This window comes from Mauremys reevesii, linkage group 8, assembly GCF_016161935.1.
Source record: "Mauremys reevesii isolate NIE-2019 linkage group 8, ASM1616193v1, whole genome shotgun sequence".
Classification (NCBI taxonomy): domain Eukaryota; kingdom Metazoa; phylum Chordata; order Testudines; family Geoemydidae; genus Mauremys; species Mauremys reevesii.
Window position 1 is genome coordinate 82126974 of NC_052630.1, and position 19060 is coordinate 82146033.

General features: G+C 41.1%; 1 long non-coding RNA gene across 3 annotated transcripts; it reads right to left on the reverse strand.

Annotated features, from left to right (window-relative positions):
* Nucleotides 1-3370: 3370 nt before the first annotated feature.
* LOC120370572 lies at nt 3371-7402 on the reverse strand. Of its 3 annotated transcripts, XR_005583809.1 has the most exons (4): nt 6837-7019; nt 6183-6558; nt 5657-5880; nt 3371-3777 (listed from the first exon to the last, which is right to left on the reverse strand). It is a non-coding gene; the product is annotated as an uncharacterized LOC120370572 (long non-coding RNA). The 3 variants fall into 3 exon arrangements; XR_005583810.1 differs by lacking the exons at nt 3371-3777; nt 6837-7019 and adding an exon at nt 7327-7402 and having other exon boundaries at nt 4927-5880; XR_005583808.1 differs by lacking the exon at nt 3371-3777 and having other exon boundaries at nt 4927-5880; nt 6837-7015.
* Between the last annotated feature and the right edge of the window lie 11658 nt (nt 7403-19060).

Below are 19060 nucleotides of genomic sequence, written 5' to 3' on the forward strand. Positions count from 1 at the left end.
ATGTCTTTGCTAGGAAAATCACTTTCGTGTTTAGCCTTTCTTCCTTGCTTTTTGTCTGAAACTCATAGACAACTGTGATTGACACTGGGAAAAACAAGGTTAAAACGTGGGAAACACCATAGAATTGTTGAAGTATAAATAAGTTGTGAACATAATTTACCCAATGCTGTTTCAGCAAGTTTTGGAAAGTTGAATGTAACCCTCACCACTACACACACATACACACACACACCCCTCTAGTACAATGAACTAAGGACAACATTTTCAAATTTGAGTGCCTAAAGTTAGTTACAAAAATCCATATTTTGTATGGCAAACAGTTAACCACCGGCTTTATGTTAAGAACTGAAATTAGCAGAACTGCTCATAGGCTTTACAGGACTGGAATCAGGCACTTCTGAGCATGTTAAAATTGAGAATGGGGATAGAGCTTCCCAGCATTCTCCAGATCATTTGCTAGAGGTTATTGGAAACCTTCCAAAACAAACAACAACAACAACAAAATGCAATTTCCTCCCCATCCACTTTGTGGATTCTGTGTAGAAAGGATTGTTTCAGGAGCAGGTTAAGCTACAGAAAATTTTGGTCTCTCACTTGCCATCTCTTACCACTTTGCTCCTGCCTTGTGTAGTGCAATTTGAAAATGTAAAGAAACCAAAACCAAAGTAATTGGCGTCCAATTCTTTCTGACCTATTCATTTCCCCCAATTGCCAGATCCATTAATACAAAGAGCCCAATCCATCTCCTTCAGGGATCAATGAGAGTTTTTCTGTTGACTTCAAAGGGGGATTGGGTCCTTAGTGTGGCAAGTTGCCTACAGTTTTAGGATGTTACGTGTCAATGGAGCATGTCACTGGTGCTTGCAAAATTATTTCTTCAGAAGAGCAACTCATTTAATTTTTTTCAATAGCTAAGCAAAAGGGAATATTCATGGTAAGACCTTCAAAAAAAGGACCAAGGTAAGAACATGAAGCAATAAAGAGGTAAATCAGCAGTAATGTGGCATTAACAATAAAGCATGAAACTGGCAGTCAAACCTGGGAAGTTCAGAGGAGTACAAAACTTTAAAATACTTCTAAAATATGATCTAAACTTTAAAAATGTCAAACCTTGTGTCCCAGTTCTGGTTGAGTTTGGTCCAATGGTTTAGTTTAGAACCTGTATGGGTTTGACCCAATTATCTCAGCCCTGCCTTTTTTCAAACTTGGCAAGTTGTAAACATTTTGCTTTTTACTTTTTCCACAGTTCTTTCCTATGTCTGAAACTTAGTAATAAAAATATGTTATATGGCCTGGGGCACATTAACTTTGTGACATTAAGCTATTCTGTCAAGGCCTATATATTTTGATTGTATAACAGACCATCAAATGACATGCTGGGACAATTAACAGGCGGTTCTCTCCAACCTAGATAACAGAAAACTTTATGTGCACAATAGCATGGCCTAGACTATGCAGATATGCCGACTCCCACTGTTAGTGCTTATACTTTATATTATAAACAGGAACATCATGTCAGGGCTGAGGTAAGTTGTAGAGGGTGGGAATTTAAGGTTCCTGGTATCTGTCTTGAGGCTGATCTCATTTCCGTCTGGTGTGAGAAAGCCATTGTTTTTTTCAATGTCAGTTTCATGAGTAAGAAGAAAATACTGCATGAATTCTCATGATTCTTAGTGGGGAGGCAGAAGCAGTAAGCTGTGCAGTGTGTGTAAGTGGCTTTAGGGGTTTCCAGAGTTTCTAGTCAATTAAAAAGTTGGTTTAGTAAGTTCCCTTCCCATCACTAAGGATGCAGGATGCTACTGTTCAAGGCTCAATGTTGCTCATTAGACATACATTCTGAAGCCAAGACCCGGGATGGATGTGGTACTTACTCCCCAATGGTTCTCCAACAATGGCCCTACGCTCCAGTGAAGTCACTGTAGTAACCCTGCTGTTATCTATTTAATTGGATAATAAACTCATTTGATTTTACTCTGCCCTCAAATTCTCAAAATGCTGCATGGCTTTGTCCAGGTTAGGGCATAATTACAATGCAGATGTTGAAAGGAGGAGGTGGAAATTTTGACAAATGGTTAGATGGTATCAGGGCTTTTGACACCAGGGAGTCCCAGGAGATGGGTTTGGTTTTTAGCAGCCTGTAGGCAGTTACGGTTTTTTATACTGAGGAGTGGATGTATCTCTTTCCTTTCTCCTTTTGCATGGGACAGAAGGTGTCTTTCAATTTGGGGCAATAGGATTTTATAATCCTCATTCTCCAGCCCCACAAATGTTGACAATAACTGCCTGCCCCAGTATCTACCATTATCTCCAACTACAATGTACTGGTATAAGCATGGCAGCTGGATGTTTCTGATAACTTGATCAGCAGTGTAGCTAACAATGCTGACATTTAAATAGCTATAGCTAGACTTCAGCATTAATACCCCCATTGAAATGAATGGGGTGGCTCATTGCTCTCAAAGGTGTTGGTATGTGCTGTCTACAGACTCAGACAGGCATCACTGCTTTTCTTAACCTTCAAAATGTGAACTGAGAGTATCTTCACTTCTTTTTTAGTGGAAGCTTTGGTTTTGTTGCAACATTACACATTTATGAATGGGGAATTTTGCAGTCATTTATTAGGAGGCATAATTGCATTAGTCACAGAGCCTCGACTGCACTCTCTTGATACTCTCACTGGGGTGAACATATGCAGCATACCTACCACTGCAAAGTACAGCATCATCCTGTTATGCTCTTTTTTCATCCACCAGTTTCTCAAGCTCATGATATAGTATGTTTTATTGCGCCACTTCCAATGCAAAATTTCAGTCTCCCTTTTTGTTCTATTTATTTATTTTTCTTTACGAATTTCTGAATAAGAAAGAACATACTCTTTAAATATTAATTGGCAGCTATAAACACCAAGGTTGAAGAGGAATTGTTTAGGATTGTACACAGTGGTATTACTAGGAATAAGTGATTATCAATCTAGACATCTACTCCATGTTCATCACTATAGTTTCTGGGGTCCTCGTCGTGGAGCAATGGGATGAAACTGAGGCAGTAATCATTTAGGCTAAACATCAGGAAACACTTCCTGAGAGTGGCTTGAATTAAGTTGTGGGAATTGTCTCTCAAAGGAAGCAGTAGAATTGCCATCATTGGTGGAGAGAGGTGACGTAAATTGGACAGTATTTTAGAATATGTACCAGAAGAACCAATTCTGAATTGGCACAGAGATGGGATGTCCTAAAGAGTCTTTTCCTTCTCTAACAGTTGGAAGTGGGATAGCTCCAATAAAATGACACATTATGAGAAGTAACCAAGTAAAGTGCCACTGTGATGAGATGAGATGGATATCTCTGCCAGAGCAACAAATCAATGAACAGTAGCACAATTTTCCCTTTTAAGTTTAAAAATAACAGAAAAATTGTATACACAGAAGAGTGAGCACACGGTTCTTTCACCTTTGCTGAAATATGACTCATTGGTGTGAGCCTCTGTGTGTCTAGTTTGGTGATGTAGTAGTCTCAGAGATAGCATGCAATGTGCCAGTTACTATGGTAACAAGATGTTTTTCACTGATGACTTGTTAAAATGGTGGCATATAAATAACACATGTATGGTACATTGTCTTTGGGAGAGAGCAACTCTTGTCTTGGGATTGTAAGAACATGCTTTCTTTATTTTCTTTCTTCCCTGTCCCCACATTCTTGTGTATTTTTGATGTGCATATGTATCTAATATATCATTTGGCACTCTCTATCCTCTTTTGAAACTGTACAGGATACAGACCTGGTGTGAGGAAAAGAAAGGTGACTGAATAATTGTACATGTGGTTAAGAAAAAGTATTGATAGATTGGAAACCAAAAGCATTCACACTGGAAATAATGCTGAGACCCTCATTGCACATGCCATAAAAATGATGCTTAGTTATGATTTGATCCTGCAAGGTGCAGCGTAGGCTAACCCCCATCAGCAAAGAACATAAATATGTCTTTAACCTTAGGCACCAGAGTAGTTCCATTGACTTTAATTAGATTACTTGTGCACTTAAACTAGCTTGTGCTTATGCGCTTTGCTGGATTGGGGCCTGAACAGCTTGTAGGATCAAGCCTGTACACATTTGTGGGAATTGAGTATTGTGGTTACTGTTTTTCCCAACTTCTCTGTCTGTTTGGTTAAGAAGTCAGTACAGATAAGAGGAGAAAACAAATTCATTTTGTAATTATAGGGTGATCAGAGGCAAGCCCAGACATCTCTTTCCTGTTTGCAATTTTTGCACCAAAACAAACAAACAAACAAAACAAAAACCCACACACACACACAAAAAAAAAACCTTACCCATTTTCTTTTTTTTAAGAGAAAATGTAGCATTACAATCTACATGGAAAATTTGGTAAACTATACCAATTTGCAAAATGTAATGAAATGCATGAAATTAACATGTAGCACATGAACTAGTATTGTTTTAGGTAATGTAAGCATTTACTTGGGTAGAGGAAAAGGGGGTTGATTATGTGGAAGTGAGATTTTAGAAAAACAGGAGTACTTGTGGCACCTTAAAGACTAACATTTATTTTAGCATGAGCTTTCGTGAGCTAAAGCTCACTTCTTCGGATGATTAGACTCTGCCTGTTGGTATGCATACTTCCACCTTTTCATGTTCTCTGTATGTATAAATATCTCCTGTCTGTGTGTTCCATTCTATGCATCTGAAGAAGTGAGCTTTAGCTCACGAAAGCTCATGCTAAAATAAATTTGTTAGTCTTTAAGGTGCCACAAGTACTCCTGTTTTTTTTTTGTGGATACAGACTAACACGGCTGCTACTCTGAAACCTGAGATTTTAGAGTGTCCTGCTATGCTATAGCAGGAGTGAAAAAGAATTAGCAAAGAGGAAGACAGTATTTATTAATACAAAAAAATTACAGAAGAAATGACAAAGCCCCAATGCTGCACAAGAGCGAACCATAGTACCAAGCATGATGCCCTATTTCTTCATCCAGTCTTTGTTGCATAATCGCTAGGAATGGAGGACTCCCATAAGAAATTTTTTGAGATATTGACATACTCTAAAGGGTAGCTGTGTTTCTCAGCCAGATGGAGTAAGACAAATATCCTATACCCTGTAAATACTTTCACAGAGCCTGGGATGTAGTGATTTTACTTGTTGGACCCATACACCTAAGACAGAAGATAAGAGGCCAGCCAATTAATTTCCCCGCTGTAGAACCTGAGGCTGTCACTTCTCACCCAGAAAGCTAGTAAAAGTTAAAAGCAGATCTCCATGGGGAAAGAGGGCACTGGAAAGAAGACTCCTGACATGTTGTATTGAGATGGAGAGAAGGTGTAATAGTTGTTAATAGGATTAGGTAATATTTGGATTCAGTGATCTAAATATTAGGACCTTTGAATACAACCATCTGCTGAATCCACATAGTAGCAAATGCATCCATTCCTCATAACAAGCCTAGGAAAATCAGGAGACCAATAATCTGTCCTGGAGACTAAGGAAGAAGATGATAGCCAAAGGAGAAATATAATTGTTTGCTTCCCTAATTACTGCAGTGCAACATGGGACATCAATGCAGGAAACCTGGAAGTTGTGGCTGCATCTTTTATGAGACTGAATGATAGCATCCAAGAAGGTGGTAGCTGAATCTTCTGCCTACCTCCTTTGTGATATGAGACATTCTCTCTGGAGACAAGAACCTGCTGTTGTGATTTGCCACACTATGTTATAAATAATAGTCAAGCTATATAATAATCAGATATAAAGTTCTCTTGAGGTGACTCCAGATTCATTGATCCAAGACCAGCAATGTCCATGTTTACTCCAAGGAATGATAAATCTTGGTATTCATCTGCACAGGTACTCAGTGTGTAGTGGTCTCCACTTAAAAAGATAAATTTAACAAATTTATTTCCTATTCTAAGAACAAGGGGAAATTGGCATAACTCCAATAACATCACTCATTCACACACACACACACACACACATCCCAAATGTTACAAGAACATTATTAAGGTCAAGCACCCAAAATTTGGGAAATGCCAAAATTAATGTTACATGCTCATATATTTCTTTTTCCACAAGACCCCTCTCTAGGAAATCCTTGTATAAAAGCTAAGCATTATTTATTATTAATTATTATTATTATTATAGTATTCAAGATCCGGAAGAAAACTTCTACTCACTTTTGGAGAGGTGAATAGTTTTCACTGAACTCAACTGCAGCCAATCAGGATGCACTGATGTGCATATGAGCTCTGAATCTCAACTATACTCCCCACCTCATTTCTGTTAGCCTTTGAGAAGATGAAAATTAGGAGCTTACTGACTTCCAGGGAGGAGGGTTATGGCAGTGGGACTCAGGGGAACCAGGTTTAAACTCCTGGGTCTGCCACAGATAGCTGGGTGTTCCTGAGTAACTCACTTAACCACACTGCTTCAGGTCCCCATCTGTCAGATGGAGATGATAATCCTTCCCTATTGCACAAGGCTGTTGTGACGATAAATCCATAAATACTTCAAGGCACTTGTAGCTTATGAAGATGGAAGCTGTACAAGTACCTAGTTAGAGAAAAAGAGATCACTGAGCTAGGATTTTCTTCTTTTATATAATGACATCTAATAGAAAAACAAATCAAAATAAAACATTCACGCTAATAATTCAGAGGGCAAATCTTCCCTAATCTCATGTAAAAGTAGAGATGTCAAAAGCATTTCAATTTCAAAACTTTTTTCCTTCGAAAGGGACATTTTTAATGAACATTTTCACAAAAAAGTACTTTTTTTTGTTTTGTTTTTTAAAAAAAGGCAGTTCTCTGTAAAACCAAATGTCTACTAACCAGACCTGAAGCTGCAGTTTATCAGCGGGGAGATACCTGCTGCCTTCTCATTTCATATTTTTAAAGTCAAAATAAAAAAGTGATGTGAAGCAGAGAAACAAACTGAGAGGACTCAAACAAACAAAGCTGCCCAAATTAGTAACTAGCTACAGGCTAGCAATGTGCCTAGGGCAACATACAGCTGATGGATAATATGCTGCTACAATTAACTCTTGTTTCTCTACCAAATAATGTCCTGATGCTGCGTCAGAATCTGTTAGCACAGACCCCCATAACCTGTGTTGAGTCTCATTGAAGTTAATGGAATTCAGCATAGATGTGGGGGTATATGCTACCAGATCCCAATGCGGCATCACTGCAGAAATTAGTAATAGCATCATGAGCAGCAACAGTAGCCTACTAAGAGAAGGTAAGAGATGGTTATGGTGCTCTGTAAGATAGAGCCAAGAGCCAGAGGCTAGTTTGCCTGAATAACAGCAAAAGATCTTACTGAATCTGTTCTTGCTGCAGATGCTGTTGTGTCTGCAGCCATGCCTCCTTTTATCAGTACTATGTCTTTGTGTTAGTGATAGCTAAACTATGGGCCAGTTCTTTCCTATATTTGTGCTCAACTTTCATTGATTTCAACAGCAGTTGCACATGCATATCTGTGGGCAGAGTTTGGTAACTGACCCCTTCTTAATTGCTGCCATGTGTGCCTGTCTCTATTGCTTCTGTTAAGGTTGCCCCAGTATTCTTGCTAATCTTGCAATTGAGGCTTGCTTCTTCTAGACTTGTATTTTATATGATCCTTAAACCTTTTATTAGGAATATTGTAAAATAATTTCCCTGATTTCCACAATCCTCTTCTTACCTTCAACCTCAAGTTAAAAAAAAGCTGTAAAAAGAAGAGATTGCAATTTTCAGACAGGAGAAAGCAGGGGGGCTGATTCTGCAGACCCTTAAGTGTGTGAGTAATTCTAGTCATACCAGTAGCCTTGTTTAGGTCAATCGTCTAGCCAGGTGGATGAAGATATTCATATGCTTGAGTGTTTTGCAGGATCAGGGCAAAAAACTGAAGCCGTGAACCAGACAACATGGTTTTGATTTTAAATATTTAATTATAGTTTTTGTGACCCTTTTTAAAAAAAGGTACTTGTATATTTTTCCCCTTCCAAGTGATTAGAGAGAGAGCACAAAAGTTTATAAAAAAAAAAAAAAAAAGGAATGAGGCCACATGATACTATACACCAAATTTTAATTTTGTCACCTCCCTTTTCAGTTTCACTAAATAAAGATACTTTGCAAATAGGAGGTTTTTTCCCCAGCCACTTGGAAAATCACAGACAGGCACTGTCACTGATTTTGCCCTTCAAACATGATATTTTACAGACTATTCCAGTAATTAACATTGCAATATGCAAACTCTGCAAACTTCCCAAAAAATCATTTCTTTTATATATATATATATATATATATATATATATATATATATATATATATATATATAAATTGCCAGGGAAATTCAACAAGATCTATGTGAGTGAAAATTCCACAGATCAGGTATCTACATATAATTGTTCCTGTTTGCCATAAATAAAAACAATTTATTTTACATTTTCAACCAGTTTAATTTCATTTTAACACAGATGTGATTTATCTTCTACAGTGAAATGGAATCACCTTCTTCCTGAGTCACTGGGGCAGGGTTGAGCTAGTCAAATGTTGTAGATGCTAACACAACAATGCATGAAAAATAGGCTTTAATCTTCCATGGCATCTGAGGAGGAGGAGGAACAGCAGTGGAGGAAGGAGAGGTGATTCATAATAATAAGAAAAGCCCATTTAGAAATAGCTTTTCATCTTGAAGATAAGAGAGAACAATTAGGATGTTGAATGGGTTACTAGTGGTCCTGTGACAGGAGTTCAGATACGTGAAAAAATTCAATAGCCAACTTACTTCTTTATAGCAAAGCAGGATAGGTGTTTCTATGCGTGTGTCTGTGCTGTATGGAATAATTTAAACCTGATTTATGGTTAACATATTCTGCTTATTTACAGAGACTGATGAGATAACTATTATAAAAAGATAAACTTTGCACCTTCTGGTTATTGAAAAAATGATATGTAGTTTGTACAAATTAATTGTATTTAACTTTGTTTGCCTCAGTCCCTTTACTTCTTTCTTGCTAACAGAAATACATGGTATTCTAATAATACACTTTTTGTATTTAAATTGTTTTCTTCTTTTGCTTCATGGTTTTTGTAATACAAAACAGTAGGCAGTGATCCATGCAGACTTCCATTTATAATATTAATACAAGCAATATTCCATGCTAATCCATCTCATTAATATTAAAACAAGAATTGTAAGACTGGTGAGCACTTAATCATTTGCAATTAGCACCTAACTGCTAATTCTGTGGAGGGCTCTTAGAAAGAAAGAAGTGGGGGGGAAAGTAGCCGCAGTTTGCTCAACGTTAGTTGATTTAACTTAGAGTATTTAATACAGGGAAAACTCAGTAATTAGAACAATTCTTGTGGCCTGACAACTTTCCTTTAATTGATCATTTAAAAATAAAATAAAGTCCCAGTCCTCTCTCTCTCTCTCTCTCTCCCTCAAAGAGAGCAATAGCAGGATGAACACTACCAAATTGACAATCTAGTTTTAGATTCTGCCTTTGGTAGTTTTATGATGATTCGGACTGTAACCTGCTTAGGACAGGGAACATATCTTTACTCATTGTGTAAGCTCCAATGCCACACAACGAGTACTATATACACATAGTAAAGAATAATCTGGAGCTGAAAAAAGTGCCCAGATCATCTTGTTAAAATACTGATCTCAAAATTCAGTGAGGGGGAGGGGGAAGAGGATTGGGTTGGAGCAGCCTTCTACTATTCTTTGTTGGTGGCTTCTGTTCTGTTCTATCCATTTCATGCCCACCACTGTAGTATTTTAGCAGCCTGAGATTACAGGCAATTCAGGGTTTGTCAACTAGGGGAAGTTATACTGGTATAAAATAAGGTGTGAATTTAAACTGATATAGTTATATTTGTGTAATTCCCTATGTCGCTGCTCTTTCTCCAGAATAAGAGTGGCTTTTTTTAGGAGGGGGTTTAGTTTGTCACTTTGGAAAGAGGTTTAAACTAAACTGAAAAAAGCCAGTCTTGTATATGAAGGGTCTACGCCATATAACTATATAGAGTTAACTCTAGCAGTATAACTATAGAAGTGTAACTGGTCAAACTTTCCTGTGTAGACAAGCCCTTAGTGAAGGGATTATGTGAAATTTATTTTTAAAATGGTGACATGACCTGGAACAGGCACACCTCTGCCAGTGACTTGTGTCAAGTCTTATACTAGGGAACTGCCTCTTCACCTTGTCTCTCTTCCCTTTTATATATTTGGACCTTCATAAAACTACTGTCCTCTCATTTTTCTGTTGTCCACTAATGCACTGGTGTTTGCTCTTCTAGGAGGCATGGCTTCTGGGGGGTGGGAAGGGTTGAATGGTGATCTGATTAGAGCACAGGACTGGAAAGCAGGATGCACAGCTGTATTGCCAGCTTTGCTGCTGACTTCCTATGGGGCCTCATTCAAGTCAAATACTCTCTTTGGTTGAGGCTAACTATCTGTGAAATGGGAATAATAATAGTTGCTTACCTAACAGGGTGCTATGGGTTTCATTATTGTTTGGAAAGAGCTTTGAGATTCTTGGATGAATGGTGCTACATATATGTATATGCAGTGGACTATTATTATGAATCACCGGCAGAAAGAATCTATTCATGCAGCATGGAACTTCTGAAGGGACAATGACAGCAAGGTAGAAGTGCAGAGTTACAAATAGCCTTTCTGTCATTAACCCTGAGGGAAATGTATATACATTTTTAGGATTTATGGTTGAGGATGGGAGCAAAATTAGCTTGGCTCCTGCTTCTCTTCTCTTCTCACTCCCTCCTCTGCAGTGGCCTGACCTTGCACTCAGCACCTAATTCCTCCCTTTACCTTCCCTTTCTTTGAGACTTAGTACTGATTACTAGCATACTTTGCCTCCTCATCTGAGCACTGAGCTCAGGGCTCCTTGTTAGAGTTTCTTCATACTCATGTTCTGTTCTCCCCATTGTGTCCCTACCCTGCACAAGTTACTGCCCTGAGAGGAACCAAGTTGTGGCTGGTCAGAAGGCCAGAGAATGGGAAGGGTATGTTTCTGGCCAGGAAGAAACAGGGCCAGTTTACACAAGAGCAAACTATCCTGGCCTTGCTTCCCAGAGTGAGAAACCCGCCCTCCTCTGACCAAGTCCGCAGCTACTCTAGTAACTCCCAGACAGGAACTGGCCAGTCCTTATGCTGATTAACATTTTAAGATAGAACAATATGCTAAGGGTTAAAAAACAAGGATGGGTACTTTCCAGGGGTGGTGGAGTCTTCCCAAAAGTGTGTGTGTAGGATGGGGGGGCAGAGCCCTCCACCCACTCTGTGGTCCCGCCCCTTCCCCTCCTTTTCCCTGGAGGCTTCACCCCCAGCCAATCAGGAAGACAGCTGGGCCAAGGAGCCAGGGCCCCTCTACCTGCGTGGGGTTGGGGGGCCCAGGAGCAGCCCGTGTCCCTGGCCCCAGGGTCCCCAGCCCAGTCAGGTGGTGGGTCCATGGCTCCCACAGCTGCCTCTGCAGCTCTTACCCCGACCCGGCTCAAGTCAGGAGGTGGAGCCTCAGAGCTGCAGCCCAGCCATGGTACGAGCTGCCCGGGAAGCTGTGAGGGGCCGTGCCCTCCCCTCCCCCATCTGCCTTGGCCAGGGAGCTCAGGGGGCATGGACAAGGCCAGGGGCTGCTCTCAAGCCCCCACACCCCAGATAGGTGGAGAGTATGTGGCTCCCCATTGCTGCCCAGGGCTCCCCAGCTGGGCTCCAGCTGCTGGTGTGCTGGCTGGCCTGGGGGTGGGGCCTCAGGGGGAAGAGGAGGGGCAGGGGTGGGACCTGTGGCAAAAAGTGGACAGGACAGGCTCATCCACTTTCAAAAAGTGTGAGGGCCGTGGCCCGCTGCGCTCCCCTGTTCCAGCGCCCCTGGTACTTCCTTTGGGTCAGTAAACACAGCACTAGTTTAGAGTCATCCAGCTGGGAACCTTTTAATGTCTTTCTTTCTTGCCCCTCCCTGCCCCTGCCATCCCACCAGTACAAAGCAGTTTGACAATGTCTTTCATACATACTGTATCCCAAGGCCACGACAACTTTACTGTAAATAATAGCGTTACAGAGTTAAATAACAGCAGAGAGGTACAGGCTAGGGAGGGATAACTTTCCAGCTGTGCTCTGAAAAGAGAAGAAGAGAATCAATGAAGTAGAGAGATACAGGGATGCTGTTCCAGACAGCTGGAGCTTCAGAGGAGAAGGCTCTTGTAACAATAGTGGCAACTGTGTGGAGAGCAGGTATGGGTAATTAGCCATCTGCTCTGACACACAGTAGCACTGCACTTCTGAACACCCCCCTGCCTGCTCTGGCCCTCCCTGACTATACCCTCTACTCCTGCTTGAAGCCAGGCAGAAGAAGGGAACATCAGAAAGAGGAAAAGGAGCAAAACAGAGAACATGTGGATTACATTAACAAGTGCCCTAAAGTGCTTGTGCTATCCTGCTTCAGAGCAGCTTGTTAAATACAGTTTCAACTGCTCTGCTCAGGTGGACGGAAAGCTTTGTGTGCTAAGAGGGGGAAAGCACACAGGGAGGGAAAGGGGAAAAAGGGATTAGCAGTAGGAAGCAGCCAGGGAACAACTGGAGGAGACAAGGAAGGAATGGAGGGAATAATGAAGGAAGACAGGACGGGGGAGCGGGAACTAACAGGGAACATGAGGAGAAGGGTGGGAACAGCTGGGGAAGATGCATAGGGAAGAATTGGGGTGAGGAGGCATCTTCCAAGGAATAGTTGGGAGTTTGAGGAGGGGAAATGTTGAAAATTATCCAGGAACAGGAAGGGAGGGAGAAGAAGGGGGAATGGGGTTACATGGGAAAGTTACAGCAGCAGGAGCAGCAACACAGAGAGAGTAGAGAGTTAAGTAAGTAGTTAGAAGAAAGTTGAGAGCTAGCCGGAGACAGAGGCCAGGGCCTAGGACAGGGGGTGGATGAATGGGGAATGGGAAAGAAAAAAAACCAGAAAAGCCAGGTGCATGAAAGTGTGTGTATCAGACAACAAAGAACCAATCAGCAGCAATGTAATGTTGGTGTGTCTCTGACGCTTAAATATGAGAAGCCTATATAATATGATGCATTGTAAATAATAAATGATTCAGCTTGCAATCATATTGGTTGTTGTGCTTTATCTGGCCCGCATGCAACGCAACAGGGGGAGAGAGACAGAAAAATGGGGGGCTTAATGAGAGAGAGAAGGATGAGACAAAAAAAAAGGCCTCAAAGAGAAGGGAGCTCACTATTGACACCTGTTGGTGAATAGGGAGAAGAGCACCCTAGATCTGCTTGAGAACTCCAGATGGGCCGGGGCTCTATAGGGGAGGGAGGTCTCTGCCACCAGGGGCGGCTCTAGGTATTTTGCCTGCGGCTTGCCTGCAGGAGGTCCCCGGTCCTGCGAATTCAGCGGCAGCCCGCGGGAGGTCTGCCGAAGTTGTGGGCCAGCTGACCCTCCACAGGCATGCGGTCGAAGGCAGCCTGCCTGCCGCCCTCGTGGAGACCGGCAGAGCACCCACCGTGGCTTGCCTCCCCAGGCACACGCTTGGCATGCTGGTGCCTGGAGCCGCCCCTGTCTGCCACCATCTGTTGGTGAGGAGAAGGAGGAGGAAATGATTGACTGGGCCAGGCCTTATGTGACAGTGTGACATGAAAAGAAAAGCAGCGCAGAAAGTAAAACAGACAGACACAAGGGAAGAGATTGGGAGATGTCACTGGGGGAGTGCATGTGACCAGGGATAGGCAAGCAGACAGAGTTTATTGAGAGAAGAAAAGGAGAGGAAGATTGTGGTGGCGGCGGCAGTGAGGGGGAAGGGGGTGGAGACGAGATGGGGGGGACACAATAAAGAGCATTCCACACAAGAAGACTGACATTAAAAATCCATTTGTCTTTGTGGAGTCTCTTTTCCCCCTTCCCAGACTCCTACCTCCAGGCTTTGCTTAGGCACCCTGCCATTCTAACTCCCTTCCCTGAGTCCAGCAGGAAGTGGCTATGTACACTTTGTCTTTGCAGTGCAGGCAAGCAATGTCATTAAAGCCTCTCTGGAAAAGGAAAGGACAGAATTCTCAAAAGGATGAGATGTCACTTGTAGTGTTAGTAGGTTTAATTACAAGGGTCCCATTTAAAGTGGATAGATGGACTAATGAAATTTTAAAATACCGAACTACAATTTCAGAAATAGGTATACACTAGAAGCATTCTCTCTTTTCTAGGACAGAAAATTAAATAATACAGACAAAATATTATTACTTTAGAGAGATCATGACCAAGTTCTGATTTCCCTCAGACCATAGCTTGCTCTCACACTGTTCTGTTGAGCCCTGCACTCCAGTTTCTCGTGAAGAATTGGCTGACAAAAAACTCTTCATTGATTCCTATACCTTGAGAACTCTTTGATTGTTATACCAAAGTCTCCAGGAATATATAACTATGATGATATCTCCTCCAGAATTTAGTTCAAACCAGAATCATTAACTTCAGCCAAAGGTCTCATCTTTGTATATTGCCAAGGATCTGTTGATTACATAGCAGATAAACAGTGTTATATGGAAAGTTACCAAGACAGTTACTGGAATTTGTATGTGTGGAGGGGAAGGGGGTTCTTTCATCTTCTCTGTCCTGTTTTCTTTATCATATAAACTGACTTTGCTTTTAACTGTCACACTCAGTCTAGGTAGGGAGGTGGGGATGTGGTTGGATTTAAACATAAAATTTAAAAATAAAACTGTGGAGCTATAACAAGATGCGTACCAAACATCAGCTTAGTGGCATTGCTCCTATGCTACATCCTTTTACCATCCCATCCTTCATCTGTTTGATTTTCTACATGGTCTATGAAGAGTCTGTTTGCTTACTACTCTGCGTAGTGCTTACTGCCATGACTAGTTCTACTGAAGTCTACTTGGTAGTACAGGGATGCAGCACTGGCCTAATCATTTGCAAGTGTCTTTTATGCTTTGTCTATAGGGTGCCTAATGTACCTTCAGCATAATGTAAATAAACAATAATAATAAAATGTAGGTGTTTTCCTGTTGACCTCAATGGGTGCAGGATTGGTGTGAAAACATTCAACTCTGAGAGGCAAAGACCCACCTGCAATGGTCTTATGTTTTTCTGATATTTAGCTTATGGTTTTGTTCTAGAATATCCCTGCAACTGAAGAAGCCTTCTTTGCTTTTATAGGAGATAGATCATGAAGACTCCTGTCCCCCAGCAGGGACACAGAGTTTCAACTAGAGCATGAAGGTGATAAATAAGTTATGCAAATTCTGAACATTTAGTAATTTGATATCACACAGGGAAGTTTAAATGTGAGTGTTTTATTGTACTTTACATATAGTAGCAATCTGATATTGGAGAGAAGAAATACCAACTCAGTATCAATTTTTCATTGTTTGTTTCAGTGAATAATTAACTCTCCTGTGTGGCTATTTTTAAAATGTTTTATAATAAAAGGTTTCAGGATAATACTCCAGATGTGTCAGCCTACATATATTTCATAACATGCCTTATCTAACTAAGAATATGTTAGGACCTGGACAAAGTGGATGTGATGAATGGACAAATGCTGATACTGTGGGCAGGGCAAGTAAGGCTCGCGAGGAGAATGATATCCATTTTATTCCTCAAATTACCCCTGATGAAGGGACACCATGGCTAGGCAAAAGGAGTAGGAAAATGGGATAGAAAAAAGATCTATGAATGAGATGAATTTAAAGAAAAAAAGGAAGGGAGAGCAATTTTGAACTCGACACTGAAAGAACTGGATGGCTAGTAAAGGTATTTGAGGAGGGAAGGGTTAATACAACTGTACTTTAGGGATCCAGCATGGTCCAGTGGATAGGACACACAACTGGCAATCAAGCAACCAGTGTTTTATTCCTGACTTTGCCATCAACCTAATGATTGCTGCAAGTCAGTTCACCCATCTGTGCCTCAGTTTCTCCAACTGTAAAATGGAGTGGGAGGAGGATGATACTTCTAAAGCATTTTGAGTTATATGGAAGAAAGGTGCTGTGTAAGAGCCAAGTGTTTATTGTTATCACCATTTTGTACCTGTAAGAAGGCAGCATGCTGCATTCTGCACATGCTGAGAAATGGAATTTGAGGATGCCCTAGAAACAGGAGATAAAGCAACAGTAAAGGAGATAAAGGCATTTTTTTTCTCATATTTTCCTCTCCTTATTCTTACATATTCCTGCTCTTCTTCCTCTTTCTCAATTGCCTTCTTTTTGTTTCTTGGTGTACTGCGTAATAAGACTTTTAAAACAAGACAGGTCGGTCTCTCTTCCTGCTACTCCTTCTCATCCATGGAGGGAAGACTCCATGCATATCCACTAAGAGTAGGATCTAATTAGATGTTCTGTGGCTGAATTGTCAAATACCCTGCAAAAAAAGTTCTCGAGTTAAAATTCCTTGTAGTAACCCCCTATATGTGAATTCAACAGTCAGGGCATTCCTCATGTCAAAGCTTTTCTTAAATACTGAGGTTTACGTTGTGTCCTCCCATTGATGGTGAGGTCTTTCTGAAAACTTCCTTAAGATCAAATTCATCACAGTCTTTCTGGGCAAGAAAACAAACTTTTCAAACATAAATAACATTAATATCCAAGGGTCTGATCCTGAAAGGGCTGAGCAACCACAACTCCCACTGGCTCCTGTGTGGTGCTGAGTGTCTGGCAGGAGGCACTCAGCACCTTAAGGACTGAGCCTTCACTATGTTTTATTGCAGGCCTGTTTCCTACAAGGAATATTTCTTCTTGGCACTCACTGCTGGTTAGCTGGGTGAGTGTTCAGCAGACATAGAAAACAATTTGCTGCTCTCAGGTTTTCTCATTACACTAAAGTTTTCCCTCTCTTTGTCACAGACATTTGTTTATATTGATCATGTCGAGGCTGGCATTAAATCCAGATTTTTTTCTTAGAAGGGGAATGTGCATCTTGGCCCATCTGATTACACATGAATCCCTTCTTTCTTCTTTATATAAACCAGAATAAAAATATGCCCTGACATGGGGGGGGGGGAATTTGTTCACTTATTTTGGCTGCATTTCCTGAGTGAACAATATGTTACTCCTAACTGTCTCTGGCAATCCAAATAGTCCAAGGAAGAAACACAAATAAAGTTACCCAAGGTAGATATACTGCCTCAGTTACACATAGTGGGCCTGCTCCCACTGAACGTAAAGATAAAACTCCCCCTGAACTCAGAGGGAGTTCGATGGAGCCCAGTGTCCGGACAGTTCTAAGTGTGTCCTTCACTATACAAGCTAAATAGTTCCAGGAAATTGTGAGACTGATCCGAAGCCCACTGAGGTCAATGAGAGTTTTTTTTTTTCATTGTCTTCCGCATGTATTGGATAATGCCCTATATTGGTGGGTCTGTGTTCCTGGTGGTATTAAGTCCCTCGAGGATAAGCAACCCATAAACGCAGCTTTGTGAGGAGGCTGGAGCTGACTGGCAGGCTACAAAGGCTATGTCTACACAGCAGCTGGGAGCATGCCTCCCAGCCTGGGCAGGCAGAAATGCACTAGCTCTCCTCAAGCTAGTGTGCTAAAAACAGCAGTGTGGATGCTGCGTCAAGGGCAGTGGCCTGGGGTAGCTGCCCGAGTACAAGTCTGTCTGAATTCGGGTGGCTAACCCGCGCAGCGATTGCTAGACTGCTATTTTTGGCATGCCAGCACTTCTCTGTCTACCCGGTTGGGAGGCAAGCTCCCTGCAGCAGTGTAGTAATAAATACCCAAAGTGGGCAGTGTCAGCCAGCCAAGGATGAGCCAGAGTTCCTGGGAGAGGCACTGAATAACATACTCTCTTAAGGGAGCTTTTTTGAAGCCCGGGTTAGAATTTAAAGCCGTCCTCTCCTGGCAGAGTTTCTTGGAGAAGGTGACACTGCAAACACAGACTGCCTCCCCTGGGGTGGACGAATCCCTATTAATGTAAATGAGTGCATATAGAGTTTTTTGCTAAACTACTGCCTTTCTCCTATGTTGTCTTTTGTTACAGCATGTGGATTTTTAAAAAAGATATAAAATATTTATGCAAATTAGGATTTATTATTCAGTAATCAACCGTTGTTGGATACATTATGGCATAATCAGTTGTATGTTAAAATGCATTTAATTTCATGCCTAATTAACATATTATAAATTGAAGAGACAAAATTAAATTATTATGGACAGTTTGCAAATGCAGTACATACAGTGTACTTCAATAATTACATGAATATTGAATGTAATGTGATGTGTTACTTCTACTCTCTTTTGTGCTTAGTGTTTGGTGATAGAGCAGAATGAATGGGCTCTAAGGGACTTGTCTTGTACTGCCCCTGAGCAGCATCAGATTCCCATTTACATCAATGGAAGCCGTGCATGCAAACACAGGGCAGTATGTGGCCCAACGTGTGTAGATTAGATCAGCTCCATGTATGCATCTGGAATTTTGGAAAAAAAGTCTACCTTTCGAGTTGCAATTTCCTGTAACTTGATTATTTTGGCAAATAATTGCACCGTTTGGGCCCAATCCTGCTCTTTCTCTAGTCAGTGGCAACATTTCCATTAACTTCAGTGGGAACAGGACCAGATGCCAAAAATGTGTATGTAGCCTCTGGAGTTTTACTCTGAAACAATTTCACAACCAGATTGCAACACTGTGCATTTCACCAACAGTTCTTCAGCAAAATACTGTTGTCACTTGTAGTTACTTTTACAAAATTCTGCTTTGTCTGCAAAGAGAAGAATGATTACTTGAGCAACTGCAAATGCAAAAATCTTAGTATGCAACTTTTTCCTCATGAGGCCTGATTCTGTGGAAGTGTTACTTCAGTTAAACTCATGTAACTACATTGCCCCAGATGCAGGATTTTTAGGATTGTAGAAACTTAAGTTTGGCTAATTACATGCAGTTTTTAGTGTAAATTATATACTATGTACAGATTCTTGGGTCAAAATTTGAAGGTAGAATAGAGATCCTTAGCCTCTTGTACAGCCGAACCGTGCAAATTGGCTCCCCAACTGAACTATGACTTTTAGCTGAAAAACCATGAGTAAATTTAGTTTATAGACAAGTAA